The 16,903-nt window shown below is 38.2% G+C and overlaps 1 long non-coding RNA gene across 4 annotated transcripts in view; it reads right to left on the bottom strand.

Moving 5' to 3' along the window:
• Positions 1-16,903, bottom strand: part of LOC129784503 (uncharacterized) — a 140,862-nt gene that overhangs the window by 14,615 nt on the left and 109,344 nt on the right. The window contains exon 6 of one of the 4 annotated variants that reach the window (XR_008747325.1): positions 15,023-15,067. The exons of the other annotated variants lie outside the window; for them this stretch is intronic. This is a non-coding gene — a long non-coding RNA (uncharacterized LOC129784503). The remainder of the gene's footprint in view (positions 1-15,022; positions 15,068-16,903) is intronic. 4 annotated transcript variants of the gene reach the window in all.

Consider the following 16,903-nt stretch of genomic DNA (forward strand, 5'->3'; position numbering starts at 1 on the left):
GTAAACTACTGAAGATGCTTCTGCTGCATCTACCATTATTGATACAAAAGTATAATAAAATTTTGCTTACTGTAAAGTAAAAAAGTGAAAAATATAGGATTTACAGTAGTCTGAGAAACCTTAAATCTTTTTTCTTACATAATTCTGGAGAGGTCAGAATAAACAGAGTGCTATAGAATAAGATAGCACCTAAGGATGTAATTGAAGGCAATATTATAATCGGTATATACAAATGCAGCATAACACTACCGGTATATTTTCCTGCACTATGAAGCTTGTCATCTAGACTCAATAGTGTGTATCATTTTACACTAAGTAGTCCTTTCTTCACGCATTTCAGTTCTATAACTCATAAAACTAGAGATAGCCCTCAAACTGTCAGCTGTAAGACACCTCAGCTATGGAGTAACTTTGCCACTCCACGTGATGTAGTTTTATGCATGTTTTCATCTTCTGAAAAAAAATATGCCAAGAGGCGTAATAGGATCGACAAGCAAAATTAATTCCCATGGAATATACCTGCATCATCATCATATATGTATAATGTCTGGGAAAAAAATCCTAAAAGAATGTTATTTGGGATGTAACAGCAACAGTTGAAATGTAGCTTTCGTATATTATGAAAGTGACACTTCAGCTCTGCAGTGCATTCAGGGTTCCACAGCTGCCTACTGCGACTCAGGTTTGTTGCTCAGCCTTGGAGGTTCCAGGAAAAATACATGAGAAAGAGAATATATAGAGACTTTTTCAAAAGTTTTGTGACGGTAGTCACTGATGTCTGGGACTGTTTCCAGTAACAACTGCCCCGAGGAAACAGCACAATCAGCAGCTATGAAGTCCAAAAATTAGAAATTAGTTTGGCGTAGAAATCAGTAACTTTGAGGAAAGGAGCCAAATGAAGAACATTTTATGCATCTGCCGTCTGGTGAATAGCTGCTCTGTATGGCACAGAATGATACTGTGGGCAAAGGTTTGAAACAAACTAGAAACAAGTGGCTTAAAACCAAGTCTTCTGGGGACTGAGAAAAAATCCATGTTGATAACAATATGGAAAAGCTAAAATACAAGGCTCCTGTGAAAAGGGTGAACCACAAGCAGCATTGCTAGGAACATGGCTGAACAGAACTAAATACCATTTCCCATAGCTTTAGCATGCAGGTAAGCTAAAAACACATCTCTCTTAGTAAAGACAGCAACTGAGATTATTAATACATTATTAATTACATGACAAGTAGAAAAAAAGTTATTTTTAATGTGCTAGAAATATGAATGTTAACCTGTCAGTTCTTAAAGTTCACCATTTTTCAATGTGAGTGAGAAACGTGGAACTGGGATCTACCATATTAAAGCGACTCTGAATTATTATTTAAGATAAGGCTTTGTATAGCATTAGATGAAAGAAGGCTGTGAATAAACTAATGTTCCTTAAGCCCTAATGGGATTAAGGCAGCAACATGATGCAACTCGATTGATCTTTCCAATAAGAAGTTGAACTCATTTGGTTTTCACTGCCATAAAAGTATCACTCTTTTCTAAGCGTTTTTTATTTTGATGGGGTAGCCAGTATGACATGATGTGGATCAGCTTAAAGGCGGTTGTGTTTGATTATTTTCCTCTTGTTGTTTATTATGTTCCTACTGTTATTTTAAATATAAGGATCTCTGCAAGGCTGAGGTGGACAGATTCAAAAGCTGTAATTAACAAACTCTAGACATGGGCTACTCTGAATGTATACAAATACAAAAGAAGTCTTGAGCCAAATCTGAGCATGATAAGTAAATTATTCAAAGAGCCATTACTTAAATATCATCAGCAATGCCAGACTGCAAGGAAAAAATTGCAAATTGAAAACATGACCTTATATATTCCCTAATTGCAAGCACTGAAGATTTACAGAGCCTGGCCTGCTTTTAATTGTAAGCTCCCAAATGTCTGTTAGAGACCCTTTGACCTGAGGCACCAGACTGTGACCACATCGGTTTGGTTTTTTTTTTTCCCCACCCCGCCACATCGTACAGTGATGCACATGTAACTATGACCTACCAAACGAGTCTGTAAGACTCCTTTGGCCTTTAACAAGAGCAAGTGCTCCACCCTCTTGCCTTTGACTTTTTTCTTTAGCTTAGCCTCTGGTTTTAGTGTTAGCCTTTTAACCAAACGAGTGCTCGTGTTTTCTGTGGTCAGCTTCTCATGGGAACACCTACTACACTCATCAGCAGACACTGAACATTAACATGTTAACGTTCTCCTGCACATTTTATTGCATTCATCTCAGAAGCCCACCTGTCTGACAAAAAGAGAAGGTGGTATTTCTATTTTTGTTAGACTACAAGTCTGTGGGTTCCATATACAAGAAACAAAAATTAAAACAAAGGGCAAGTGTGGGGAGTCAGTCTGGTTCAGCTGTTCTCAAAATACATAGCTTCTGACCAGGCAGAAGGGCCTCCAAGCTACCTTTGAAGTGTAAATGCTTATTAGTGGCAAAGAAATAATGAATTTTGCTTTGGGACATTACAGAGTAAGAACCAGGTCAAAGGATTCAGAGAGTGGAGCTTTTTGCTGCTTTCAAGTTGTCAGATTTATCTTGCGCTAAAAGCCACTGTGGTCCCTGGTGAAAGTTAGGAGGCTGTTTACACCTCACAGAGGGAAGAAATGACCCTTGGCTGATGTTTGTGAGATGTCTCCTGCAGCCAGAATCCTTTATAGTTCAGAAATCTGGTTCCTCTCCCCTAGCACCCAGGCAAGCTCCCTCTGCTGGGGATTTCCTCGGCTTGGTGAGGGAGAACTTGGCAGAGCCAGGAATCCGGAATAGCTTCCATTGCTCCCAGTTTAGCCAGACTTGGCAAGAGCAGTATTTGTCTCTAAAATTTCCCTTTTTAAAGCTATGTTTATAAAAACATGTGAGCAGTGATTGGGGGAAGGAAGCAGGATGGTTATTATTGTTAATTTAAAATTTATACTTGAATGGATGTACAGCGAGCAGAAAACATTAGTCTTTTAAGGCAGGGCTACATTCAGTGCTGTGGCGTTGACACTGAGGTCTGCTGTACTGCAGCAAAGCATTTTTGTTTTGGTATTGGCATTTCAGTTTGGCATCCTTGGTAGACTCCAAAAAGTCCATAAAAGGGTGGCTGACACCCTTGCGACACACACCTTTCCCTTTTATCCAGCCCCTGCCGTTGCGCAGCGTGCATTTGCCTGGGTACTTTTCAGGCCAAAGCAGCCTAGTAATGCTTTAAGGCTCACCCTCCAGATCCATTCATCCACCTCATCTAGACAGGGGCTGTACCCTTACCTTTTTTGGCAGAGTTAAATACTCAGGCATATCATCTCAGAAGTGAAAATTTCCGCCATTTCTTGACATTTATACCACAGAGATGTTAAACCACTTGATAGACAAGATGTTACTATATTTGTTAATCAGATAAAAATGACGGAAATCCAACCACGACTGAAAAATCATGTTTTCATTCTAATACAGCGTTCTCACTGATACAGCCAAATGGAGAAACGTAGATCTGAAAATACACCGGTTGCTTCCAAAGCTAACAAAATCTTCAGTGCAATTTCTCCTCCCACTGTATATTTCTGTACTCCTGTGGCTTTTTAAATCCATAGGCTCACACACCCACACAGAGCAACTAAATGAATCATTTTCCTCCACAACTTCCCCTATGTCTACAAAAAAAAAAAAAAAAATTGAATAACCAGACTGTTAGCAGTCGTGTATAAAAATGAGAGACAATCAAGGAAACATGATTTCTCAAAATGTCACCAATGCCGTAAGTTCCATAAAGGGCTTTGAATGAGGTCACAGTTGCATATAGAGATAGCTTATGTTCTGCTGATCAGGCTGCCAGTTCCCTATCCAAGGGAGGCTCCCTCTTAAGAGCATCTGATCACTTCCATGCAAGAGCAATCCCATTGAGGTAACAGGAATATATGATTGTAAAGTTTAGCTCAGCTTATTAAAATGTCAGAGAACAGGGAACACCCACTTCACTCCCTGATTGCTTTCTTCAAGCATCTCATACCAAAAGCACCCTTTTAGTGCTGGCTAATATCAAGAAAACATATATGATACTCCTACCAACTGTGCAAAAGCAAGCTCCATTTCAAACTGTAAAGAAGAAAGAAATCCAAAGAAAAACAGAGAAAATCATGGCAAAAAAGCACTGGGGAAAGTTGTAACAAATGATGAAATAATCTTTCTTAGGATCATAGCTGAATTCATCAGTCTTTGAATACTGTGCTGCTTACCAAACATAACACATATTTCTGCTTTTCAGTAGTAGGAAGCAGCCACAGAGAAAAATCAGTTTAGGAGGAGGTAAGACACCTGTTACATTAACTACTTAGCTGTGGGAATACTTTCACATGTTTTGAAGAACCAGCCAGGATATATGAGCGCATATTTTTATTTCCCATATTCTCTAAAATCCAGAATGCAGTTTGCAGTTTAATTTTAATAATTAAGAAAGGAAGTTGAGCTTTCCTGTGGACAAGTGAGCATATTATGTGTTATCCCTAATGTGTAACATTGATTTAAAAAACTTATTTAAATATGATTAAAGGGCTATTTTCAGCTACTCTATTTTTCTCTTTTCTTGTGAAAGAAGTGTAACTTTTTCCTGTGTTGCAAAGCATTAACATGATACTGGGGGAAAAATTCATTTCAGTTGTATTTTATATGGTATATGGAGTAGAAAGAGCATGTGCATATGAGTACTCTGGAAGACGGTTGTGAAGAGGATCTGTGAAATTTCTGTTAAATTTGTGAGGCTAAAGAAACAGGAAAAAGAGAAGGCTGAGTAGGAAATGATGTATGTACATTGACTGAGTACTTAGTTTTCTAGAGTGAAGTCTGCTGCAAACATTGCAGCATTATCTCTCTCTTCTTGACAATTGCAGTGGAGTTGCTTGGGATACCTAACAAAGCAGATGAAATACTGGCCTTAGTGAGCTGGGGAATACTTATACACAGGGAAATTTGTAACTGTGCTAGGAGCTAGCACACTATTTTCTTCTGAGAATTCAGTCAGGCTAGATCACATGAAGAATTTTAAGGGAGCCACTTAAATGCAAGGATGGGTTTCACAGAGATCTACTTTTGTGTTGTTTAAACTTAGAAAATGCACAGACACAGCAGAAGGGTTGATTTATACAGTACTGGCTGCTACTGACTGGGACTACCACAATCTCCTGTAAATCGCTCATCTTGTTACTGTCCTGTTCAAGGCTGCAGAGACGTATTTACCCTTAGAGACAGTTAAGCATCTGCCAGCTGGTTTTCTAATGAAGAATTTGTGGCAGGAAGATAATGGTCTTTAAACAAAAAAATTTGCTTTTCCCCTGTCTTTCTTTTCACTTTCATTATGCAAGGAACACATTTCTTCATTGTTACATGCCTTTTGCTTAAATAACTAAACCAAATAGCTTAATATCTATTAAACAGCTTAAATAGCTACAAGCAATAAAAGCGTGTAATGCCAGAAAACTCTGTCAGATTTTTGCAGACTATAACGACTTCAGAGAAGAAAACATCACCCTCCCCTCATTACCAGTCTGCATACCTGGTCCTTTCCCTATTGCATTTAAGCGTATCAGCAGAACCACAACACTCAGATTTCATTGGAACAAATTATAACCTTAAAGCAATTGATTGTGCTGTCTACCCTGTCATGTGATAGCCAGGCAATCCATTTATAGCTGTGCTGTTAAAATAAAGTATCAATAATTTAGAGGAAGCAATGAACACTGCAAAGACTCTGTGTACACAGAAGAAGAAATCTATCAGTAAGAAGTATTTTAGTGATGCTGGCATTCTCTAACGAGTTCCTCGTTTTCCCTTTGGCAGAGTAGCAGTCCCTTTCAGCACACTGCAGTCTGGATTTCTAGCAGGATGAGTGCACTCCAGCAGTACCTCTTAACCACGGTGAAAGCTGGAGGCTCATCTTTCTCTATAAAATGTGTTACACAGAAAACAGTGGTGCAAACTCCTACATGGTGCTTGCACTTTTTGTGGGTGAACGGGTAGTGCATTCTCCCCTTTTCATCCACATTTGCCTGCTGACATGACAACTAAAAAAATAAATAAATTGAAGAGTAGTTTTGTCTGTGGATCTGTCAGTGGTGTACTGCACCGTTTATGCACTGAAAACAGGACTGAAATGTAACCTTTTCCTTATGTGATAGAAATTGTTAGACAAAATTTTTCTGGCAACTCAAACTTAGTACTTGAATAGAGAAGAAAAGCATTTTGGAGGTATTTTTGATTCATCCAAAAGTCTGGCAAAGCCCTTGACTGAGAACGTAATAGAGTCTGTTTGGGCAGCTGATGATATCACAGTGTGACAGGCACACAAAATGCCATGAGTTCTGTCTTTTTAAAATTCTTCCTCACATGACTGCTAACAATGCTAGACAGCAGTGTATTTATGATTTCATTACCTATGTTTGTGCTAAATACAAACATTTTTAAGTTGCTGAAGATATGTAAATATACAGTGACCCAATTAAGGCAGCCTGAATTTCAAAATCCTCACGAGCTGCTTGTCCATCTCAAAATATTAGGGTTTGGGGGGGACATGGTTTGGTGTTAGACTTTGCAATGTTAGGTTTACAGTTGGAGTTGATGATCTTAAAGGTCTTTTCCAACCTAAACAATTCTATGCTTCTATGAATATTCCTCACACCAAAATTTTGTGGCATTCTAGTTCCCCTCTGCTTTACAAAGCACAATGACAGCGTTGTCTTGGCCGCAGAGGGATCCCAGGAAGCACATCTGTATCCACCACCCTGTAACGTGAACAGTAATACCATTTCTCCATAAAGATAGTGTTGAACTGTGGTACTAATTCTACCTGTTGCAAAGGAAACGATGTATTGTTATGTATGTACAGAACAAGGAAGAGCTGCTTCTGTCCCTCCCCAAGTGGTGTGGGTGCACTTCCAGACAATTCGCAAGTGGTGCAGGCCTGGGCTGCTTTGAGATTGGAAACAGGAGATGGGGCTCCAAACTGGTGAGAAAGAGGTTGAATTTCTTATCTAAGAGAATTGCACAAGCCATAAAGTATTGAGGAGGGTAAGGCGGCTGCTAGATAGACACGGAACATGTAACAGAAAGGTTGGGGGTCTTCTACTCCTTCTGGGAGTTGTCCTTCAGCTGAGAAAGGGGGTAGAGAAGCTTAGGGATGCAAAAGCATGGATTTCTGGTCTAGACATATGAACTCTATTTGGAAGCTTGGGAGATGCCAGCATCAATATGTAGCTCCTGTCAATGAGTACTCATGTTGGAACATGTTAGATAGTTCCCATCACAGCCCAATAAACTGTAGCCAAATAAGAAAAACTCTGCTCTTAGGACTTAAAGCTGGATTTCCAGTTGAACAAGTGTTCATTGGTATTGTAAGGAGCCTTTGCTCTATGTAATAGAAATTATTATATTTTATGGAACAATAATTTTGATTGTATCATCTTGAGAGACAGAAATGGTCTGTCCTGCAACAAAAGTAATTTATACATCTACAACCTCGAAATTATGCAAACCATACATGTGTAAATATCACACGAAAACTTTCATTCTAAATGGAAAAAAATGTTTGATCATACAGTTAGTGGATAATGTGTCAACTTGACTGTAACTGAGTGAACAGTGTTGTCACATGTCTCGTGATGAGTCTATTCTTACTGGAGGAGGTTATAAAGAATGCATATTTCATCCACACACCACAAACTATCTACATTTCAGCAGATGTTTTCTCACAGCAGAAATTTTGGAAACAAAAGCCAGTCTTTTTAACCACAAGATATGAATCACACTGCAGTAGCATGGAAACCAAGGTTCTAATATGATGTGCATTCAGAAATAACAAATAAAGAACAAAGATAGCAGTCTATCATGATAACTATACTTCTCAAGAATTTCTACAGGAAATCTTGTTTGCTCTATGAACAAATTAAACTTTACAGTTTACTTATGAATGAGTGATTAAATTCTTCTGTCTCTGACTAAAAGGATTTTCAACCACTAATGATGCTTTTTTGCAAGTAATTCTAGCTCTAGTCTCATATTTTAAGTTATGTCTCACTGAGTTTTACAGACGTGAGATGCTATTTGCACTTACATTTTAAAATTGAATACTTTGGAATTTATAAGATGTAAAAATAAAGTTAATCTCCATTTCTTGAATCCTTCCATCACTTTTTGCCATACCGTGTGGTTTGAATTAATTAATTAATAATTAATCCCATAGAGTGTGGTTTGGCAGAAAAAAGAATATGTTTACCCTCCCTTTCCCAGCTCTTGTTAAGCAAATCTGAATTATCCTGCATTTAACGACTAAGAATGACATAATAAACATGTATGTTTTTAGCAAAATCCTAATTAAAATTAGAAAGATGAAGTTAATTCTTGTATCCTTTATTGTTCTTACATACTGCAGGGCAGAAACCAAGCAAATAAATAAAACTGAATACAACAGACCTCTGCCTTCAGCTAAAGTTGGGATTATTAATGTATGCAGACAGGTCAAATACTGTTGTGGTTTCACATCAGTTTCTTCTGGTTTACTTCCATATTTTTGAGAGCTTCCCTTAGGTAAGGAACACATCTGTTTATGTCTGAAAACAATAGATATGCTCAAGCTGGAATGTGGAAGAGGTTTCTCTTCACAAAACAAGCACAGCACTCTCCTGGCAGGCTTGCCAGAGGGCACAACATAACTAAGAATATGAACTGCTCCACTTACCGTCTCTACAAACACAAGGTTTTTCTCCAGACAGGCTCTTGATGATACCAGGAGAATATATCTGAAGCTAACACTGGAATATTCCCTCGTACTTCCTGACACTGAGATAACCTATCCATCAAACTCACAAAAGCAGGTTACTTCCAGTGTAGTATTATTCAGATTATTACACTGGGGAAGGAAAAAAAAAAAAAAGGAAAAAAAAAGCTCAATGTGCATATCAGCAATAAAATTGTGCATAAACAGAGCAAAATGCCGGCCACCCTACAGCCAGAGAGTTTTTGTCTTCATTTTTACTGAAATTAATATTTAACCTTAAATGTCTACAATATTCATGCAATTAAAGATGTAGTCTATTGAAATGAAATCAGATCTGCATTCACATGTTAAAAAACCCCATTTGGCTAAGCTTTAAAGAATCAGTCATGAAAAGGTTACATGTACACTACTAGTACGAGATCAATGTTAGAGATAGTGCCTTGGCAATGATATTTCCTTCAAGCTATGGTGAGAAGAGAAAAACACATTTTTAGTGCAGTCATTAAGTTAACTTCTTTCATAATTAATAAAGAATCATGCGTCACTTTCTGGGAACAGTATTAAAGAAACTTCAGGATGTAGTATTTGAAGAAAGAGAATTTGGGAAGTCCTGTGATATTGTGGTACTGCATTTCTTGATAATTCAGGCAAGTGATTTTAAGCAACTTTGGAGGAGGTGTTGGTGAATTCTTTTAGCAAAAATGAATCACAGAAGTACGGGATGCTGGAACCTGACAGTCAAAATGAAACATCACCAAATAATACAAGTAACTAGCAATATAGTTCTGAGATATAAGCCAACCACAGGGTCCTGGCAAGTGTTTTATCAAGAAAACTTGGAGTAGTTACAGCAATATAAAGCACAGAGTGGTTAGGTTGTCTGCTGTTTTAACCACTGAAGCCTTAATGGTTTAGCAGGCAATACTGGTTAGGAAATTACTAGTTCTATATTCATACATGTTTATACATATATTTACATATATTTATAGCATTTGTTTAAGATTTCAGATAACACAGTTAAGAAATCAACAGTGATGGAAATCATTCTATCTAATTAGTTTGCTTATTTCAGATGCAGCTTCAGCAAAAGGTCGGGGTTGTAGCCTCTGCTTTCAGGACTGGTTTTTATTTTGTGTAGCAATGATCTAATATAAATGCATACATAATCCTTGCCATGGCATTTCAGTGGTGTCCCTTACCAGGCACTCCAACTGGTGGACTAGGCTCTCTTTTACCTGCTTTCCTTTTTACCCCATGACACCTCCATTCTCGGCAGCACAGATGAATCAGCTTCAGCCACCATAGCAGCATCTCAGTCAGGCTGCTACTCAGCCTTGTGGTTAGGACAGATACTGGACCTCAGGTTCAATTCTCTCCAGTTTAAAGCACCCAGTACTACCCACTTCCTACAGCAATATCAGCCTCCATCAGACTTAACTGTGCACTTGAGCATATCAAACTTCTAAGATTTTCCTGCAAGATTTTGATGAAGCAGCTTTCCACCCACAGGACACCAAAAAACAGGTCAGTCTCTCCCTCTGTCCCGAACAGCCTCTGTGAGCAAATGTTCTGAAATGCTGAAAATATTGGGGAGGGGGGAGAAACTGAAAATTCTGAAATGTTCTGAAACTTTTACTCAGAAGGCCTCACAGTCCCTGAAACTGGTGAAGTAAAGGTCCGAGATCTTTTTGGTATCATGCAGGCAGATTCTGCTCTATTTTATTATGAAATTCCTTATATAATCATGTCTGATAGGAAGGCTGGTTCTGCTTGCATCAAGGAAGAGGAACTAGATCCTGTGCCATATTTTCACGCTTCTCTAATTTACTTGAGCATTACTTCCTGACATGGCTTCAAAAAGAAGGAAAAACAGATTACTACGTTCCCCTCCTTCTTCTCCAGCCAAATTAAAATTCTTCCCTAAGACTTGTTTATCCATCACAAGGTTAATAGTAACAATAGTACATTTAATAAATGGTACATTTTATTCAACAACAAGTAAAGATTTTTACAAAGCAGGAGAGAAAGTTTAAAGGTAAATGTAAAAGGAGGCATAACTTATCTTCTCATCTTCCTTTTCCATTCTGCTCTTTTAAAAGTCTTTCTTCCTGAAATTGTTACCTTTGTCTCACATTCCAATTCTATTACATAAACACTCTTACTAAGCCTTTTTTTCCCTCTAGTAATCTACCCCCCCCAACCCACCCCCCTCCCAGGAGAAAGATGAAAGGCAGGTAATTTGTCTGCAGAGACTCCAGAATTATGAGAAGCAAGAGATTCTTTGCACACATGACTAAGAAAACATCACAGAAATGTGTTTCTCAGTGACACAAATACTGTTTGGAACCAGTAATCGATCAGATTATATATTTAAGCTACTGCAATGAGAAAGTAAGAATCTGTATTTTAAATTAAAGGGTAATGTTTCCACTGAAGGTAAAAAAAAAGCAAAATGTTTTATTTTGCTTGGGAATAAGAACCCCAAAATAACGATCATGTCTTTTTAATCTTCCAGAATAGAAGTAATCAATCCTCATCAGTAAGAGGAAGCTTTATGAGTATATCTTGGTTTAATTAGCTATTCTGTAAATATATTCTTCCTAATTTAGGAAGAAAATTTGAAACATTTGATCTCAAAGAAATAAATATTTACTCTTTGAAAGCTGAACACATCCACACACTGCTTTATTGAGCCTGTGACAAAGTTTGAGGTGCAAGTTGTAGTAGACACATCTGTGCTTTTGTCTTTTGATGGAATTTCAACCCAAAGTGTGGAAATAACTGAAGTCAGATTACTCCTGCAGGTGAAGTAAATAGGTCCTGACATGAGCAACAGAAACAGACAAACTAAATTACTTTCAAGAATATATCCTTTTATCTAAAATAAGTAGTCCACCTGCTTTTTGTTTCTGTTGTTTTAAGACTGACTCTTCATTTGAAGAGAAGTTTTCTTCCCTGAAGGGGAAATATAAGGAATGGGAACTGATAACAAAAGATAACAAGCTTTACAAATGTATCCAAGGGACACAAGTGCACAGTGCCTCAGGGGGTAAATGAAAAAAAAAATATTTCCAGATATTTCTATGTTGTTGTCAATGACAGTCTCTCAGTAAGAGGTGGTATTAACTTAATCTTCACCTGCAACAACCCCCCCAAAATCCTCTGTCTTAAGAAAAATCTTTCCAGTTCCTCTGTTTTCTTTCAAATGTCAGAAGGGAACCTAAGTGAACTTAACAGGTAGGTAAAGAGAACATTAGCAGAAACTAAAATTTACTGTTTCATTATGCAAACTAGCGTAAGTCTTACAGCGCGGCTCCTGGTAAAGCCCAGGACGGTCCCACCGGCAGCTCAGTGCAGGGGCTGGCTGGGACCTGCTGCTGCCCACCTATTTTTGCTTTTGTGCTCTTTCACTCCAGAGACAACCAGCAATGCAGGTAATTCTGTTCACATTGAAATAACTCAGATTAAAGAATAGCCTAAATAACTGTGCTTATTCTATTTCACAGGACTGAAGGAAATGCCATTCCTTCTCCTCCCCCCTGCCGCCCGCTGTTATTTCTTTTAATTTTAACTGGGCAACATAACATCTACACATCTACACAGTATAATCAACAGGTTACTTCTCAGAGATCACCTCCACCCCTTCCCACAGCTCCTCTTCCAGCCACACCTCCTACCCCAGTCTCTCTTCCCACACTCTAACCTCCCAACCACTGCCAGCATGCCCTACGGTTTTTCAGTCTCAGTGGAGTATTGCAGTAAGTGTCGTTCAAAGGCTACATTCACCATACAAAACTAACCCTTATTAGCTATTTCCCTGATAAATCCTTTGGCAGATATGTGAAATACAGTTGTCTCAGACATCTGGAATGAATACTACATTCACAACTTTTAAAACATAAGCATACTTCAAAAAGTGTTGGCTAAACATATTTGCCTTCTTTCTCCAGGGAATAATGTTAAAAAAATGAAGATAAGGCAGATGACCCCTGCTTTTTTTTATTACATGAGTGATCTAAAACAGTCTTTGTGCACACACACACACTCCCCCAAATCAGACTCTACTATCATCAAGCATTTAAAAGATGAAAGTAAACACAAGTGTAATATAACATTGACAGAATTACACCAGGTTGCTTCCCTTTACGCATGTCATAGGCTAAAGGCTCTCCTGCAAAGACCTGCTTTGCCTCTGCTGCTGTGTAGTCCTTAGACATGCTGGTATAATTAATTACACTGTGTGCCTGACTCTGTCATTAACTGGACAAAGTAAAACAGCTGCAAAATGAGGCTTTAGGTATCAGCCCGTGAACCATCTAAATCCATGGTTTCAGATGAAGAATCTTAGTGTAAAAGTTTACATGGTGATCTGGGAGGAAAGTAGAAAGCAGAAAGAAGAAAAACTGTGCGTGAGTTTCTCTGTCATCAAAGTATAGGTCTTAATTTAAGAACATATATTATGATACTATTTGGTAGTGCCTGAGGGTCAATAAAGAACGAAGCCCTGCATCATCCTGTCTAGCATCTATACAAATAGAGACATAGGTTTCCTGTAAAGCTTATCAAGCAAATAGAAAGGGAAGACCCAAGGCAGAGGAAGTGGTAAAATAATTAGATTTGAGCTGTGTGAAGGCAGCACTTTCATGTTAGTTTCCTTATTGATTAGAAAGGAGTAAAGTAAATAGAAAAAAAGGAGTATGAAAGGGTGTTGAAGGAAAAAGGGTAAGAATTAAAATGTAAAATGAAGGATGGTAAGGAGCCAGTCATCACAGGGCAAAACGTAGCCAAACCCAGGAAGATTACCTGAATGCCAAAGCCCCTGATTTGGTTTTCATGGATACATCTGAAAGTAGGTGCTCTGCTACACACTCCTTTGTGATATTCCCTAAAATTTCAAGCATGGAGAGCAAGAGCACCTTGTACATCTCAATGGATCCAAAGCTGGAGCCTCTTCTACACTGGATTGCTTGCTGGTGATGCTCGGCATGGGGGCTGTGCTTGCCTCTGTGGGACCCTTCTGAGTATAGGTGGTTCCAGGTATCAAGAATGTAAAAGCAAAGGGGGGATGGAAGTCAAACACACAGCAGACACACATCTGATATCTAAAAATAAATTTAGAAGGTCAATGTGTGACAGATCCTGGGTAAAAAGAATTACACTGTTTCCTGCTGTACGTAAAAGCTGTTGGTTTTGTTTCTCGTTCAGTTTTATGTTGTTTCAATGCCGAAGGAATCTCTGAATGCAATACTTCAGCAAGTAACAGGTAATGCACAGCAAACAAGCTAACACCCTGCGTATAGTTGCCTGAAAATTCATGCAGTGAATGATCACATACATCATAACATGTTGCTGACTCATTGCTAGTACAAGAGAAAATAATTTCCCCTCAGGGACAATAATAGCTTATCTGTTATCTCTCATCTGCAAAAAGAATAATAACCTTGAAGTCATAGCAAATGATCTCCACCTGTGACACTGATGAAATACTGAAAAGAAGCTGGCCAGGTGAAATTGTAGAGGTTGCAACTGTAAAATAAAAACATCTGTCTGGAAAAGGCTGTATATTCACACATAAGAAGATAAACAAAAGGACAATGTTCAGTTATGATATCTGTAGTGGAATATAATGAGTCAAATAACCACAGTGTGTGTTGTAGCTGGAAAAAAAAAAAAAAAAAAGAAGAGACATCTGTCTGAGTCTGGCATCTATAAGAAAAAAAAGAAGTTCCTTTTCTGAGTAAGTTTCTCTTTTTAATAACTTCCTAAACTCCCAAGGTATACTTTTTATTTTGCTCTATAACTAAGGAAGTAGAAGCCAAAAAATGAAAAAAAATATTGCACAATATCACAAAGGAAAGACTATGTCTGTTTTAGAGATGGATCAGATTAGTCTGTAAAAGCAGAAACTTTGTACTTGTGAAATTTAAATGTCAGTATAAGCACTTACTATATTTGAGAGCATGTAAATGCTGAATGCATATGTTTGGGTTTCTTCAGCAGAACTTGCAGGATTTTTCTCACCATTCATCCAGAGTCAGTGAAACTTTACATTGGTACAGACTGGGGCACCCATGTGCTCCCTAACTTAGTTCAGATGGGCTACCAGCATGGTGAGATAGATGGTGCTAGTCACCCCCTCTAAGTGTGTGCAGCTTCAGCAAAAATCTTTGCAGTGAATCAGTCTCCTAATTCAGAGTCTCATTTTAGTGCTGCCTTGCCATAATTTTATTTACCTTGTCCCAGGAAAGGGGAGTCCACCAGCACAGGCGCTTCACTTCCTGAAAATACAATCAATAGACAGAGGGAGACATCTTTGGAGACCAGGAGAGGAAAACCCAGTCCATCTAGCATAGATGGTTTCCATCTTTTTGGATGCACAAGCAATTGATGCAATCTTCAGTTCATTTTGCATAGGTATCTAGCTCTTCCATTGAAGGTACAAGAAACAAAAAATTTTAAGCAAATCAATCTCTTTATGGGCCAGCTGGCTTAGTTTTCTTTTGACAAGCCTAAATCTGTCTTCTAACGTGACTCTGCCAATGTGAAAAGGTTCTTAGACCTTAAACAGTTTGGCAAAATTAGCTCCTGGGATACTGCTACTGATAGAAATAGAGACGGAGGCTACAGCGTAAAGAGGCATTGACTTTTTTAGCAGGGCTCTGCTCTGTGAAGATTTAGTGGGTAACTGTAGCACATGGAAGAATTACCTGCATTTGGGAGAACTAAGCTCAGCAGTCCATGAAAAGCACCTGATGAAGCTGCATTGATGTAATCTCCAGAGCGGCTGAAGCCCATGATGTAGATAAAACTACGCTGAGTAGCTGGCTGTTGTATATCAGGAACCAGTGAAAACATAGTCAGCTGACCATAGCCAGCCTTCCTTGCTCAGTCTCTGAGTAGACACAACTGCACCTTTGTGCAGTAATTTCAAGCACAGAGATGTCTGAGCCTTTACCAAAAGAGAATTACGACTACAGTTTTCCTTGTGGTCATGGAGGCTTTATTCTGAAGTCTGATACTACAAAAATCAGAGTGGACAACAACCTTGTATCAAGTCAAGGTCAGAGTCAATCTTGGTCTAATTGGGCCACTAACTTATCACGTTCTCATGTTAAGATTCACTAATTGTTACTGACAGCAGCATAAACTGGCAAGATGTGGATTATATTATGCTTTTAACTACACAACCTCAACATTCAAGTACACATTTACAGGAGGGAGAAATTTTTGGAAGCTTTTGGCTTCAATTTTGACCTCTATATCTGCAGTGAAATTTATTCACCACCATCAATGTAATAGGTATGGAAGAAGAAGTTACTTACTCCAGTAAATACATAAAAAACTTCTCATTTTCTTATAACCATTGATTTCCAAGTTGGCAGGATGTATGTAAGATTTCATAAGACAGAAAGGGAGTAATAGTTAAGAACATTGTGTCCTTGCTTTGAAAGCTTTTGCTGGAAGCAAACTTTTATAATTGAATTCAACTTAGAAAGAAAAGGGTATGGAATGACCCAAGAAGATCTTTCACAGTTGATTGTGCTTTCATAATTTAAAACATGCACCAGAAAAGTAAAAACCCAAGAAAAATAGTGGTGGTGTTTTCCCAAGATAACAGCCTACACACTAATTTAAATCTACTCTTTCTTATGCCCTGGGATAGCAGCCAGAACCAGTTTTGAATTTGTTAATTTTCTTTTAACCAGAATTAAACATTTCACAAAGAGGTTATTAGATCTTAGATGATAAAATAGATCAATCAGTCTAACATGCAGCATGGTGTTTCTGAGGAAAATTCAGTAGAAATGCGCAGGTTAATACAGAGCATATAATGTGATTCTGTAAGACTTAATTTTCATCATAGTCATTATACTGCCACTATGTCATAGTCCTAAAGCATATTTCTGTCAGCATCATTTGCTTATTGTAACTCATCTGTTCTATAAGCTCAGGTACACAGCAACCATCACAGAGGGCTGGAGAGATTATATCACTATGCTATTGCTAATTCAATGCAATCACTTAATAACAGCATATGAAACTACAGCCTGTACAGTTGACAATAAATATCCAAATGTTGATGTAAATATTCATATCTAGAAATGTTCAGATGG

Source organism: Falco peregrinus, chromosome 5 (genome assembly GCF_023634155.1).
Source record: "Falco peregrinus isolate bFalPer1 chromosome 5, bFalPer1.pri, whole genome shotgun sequence".
Classification (NCBI taxonomy): Eukaryota; Metazoa; Chordata; class Aves; order Falconiformes; family Falconidae; genus Falco; species Falco peregrinus.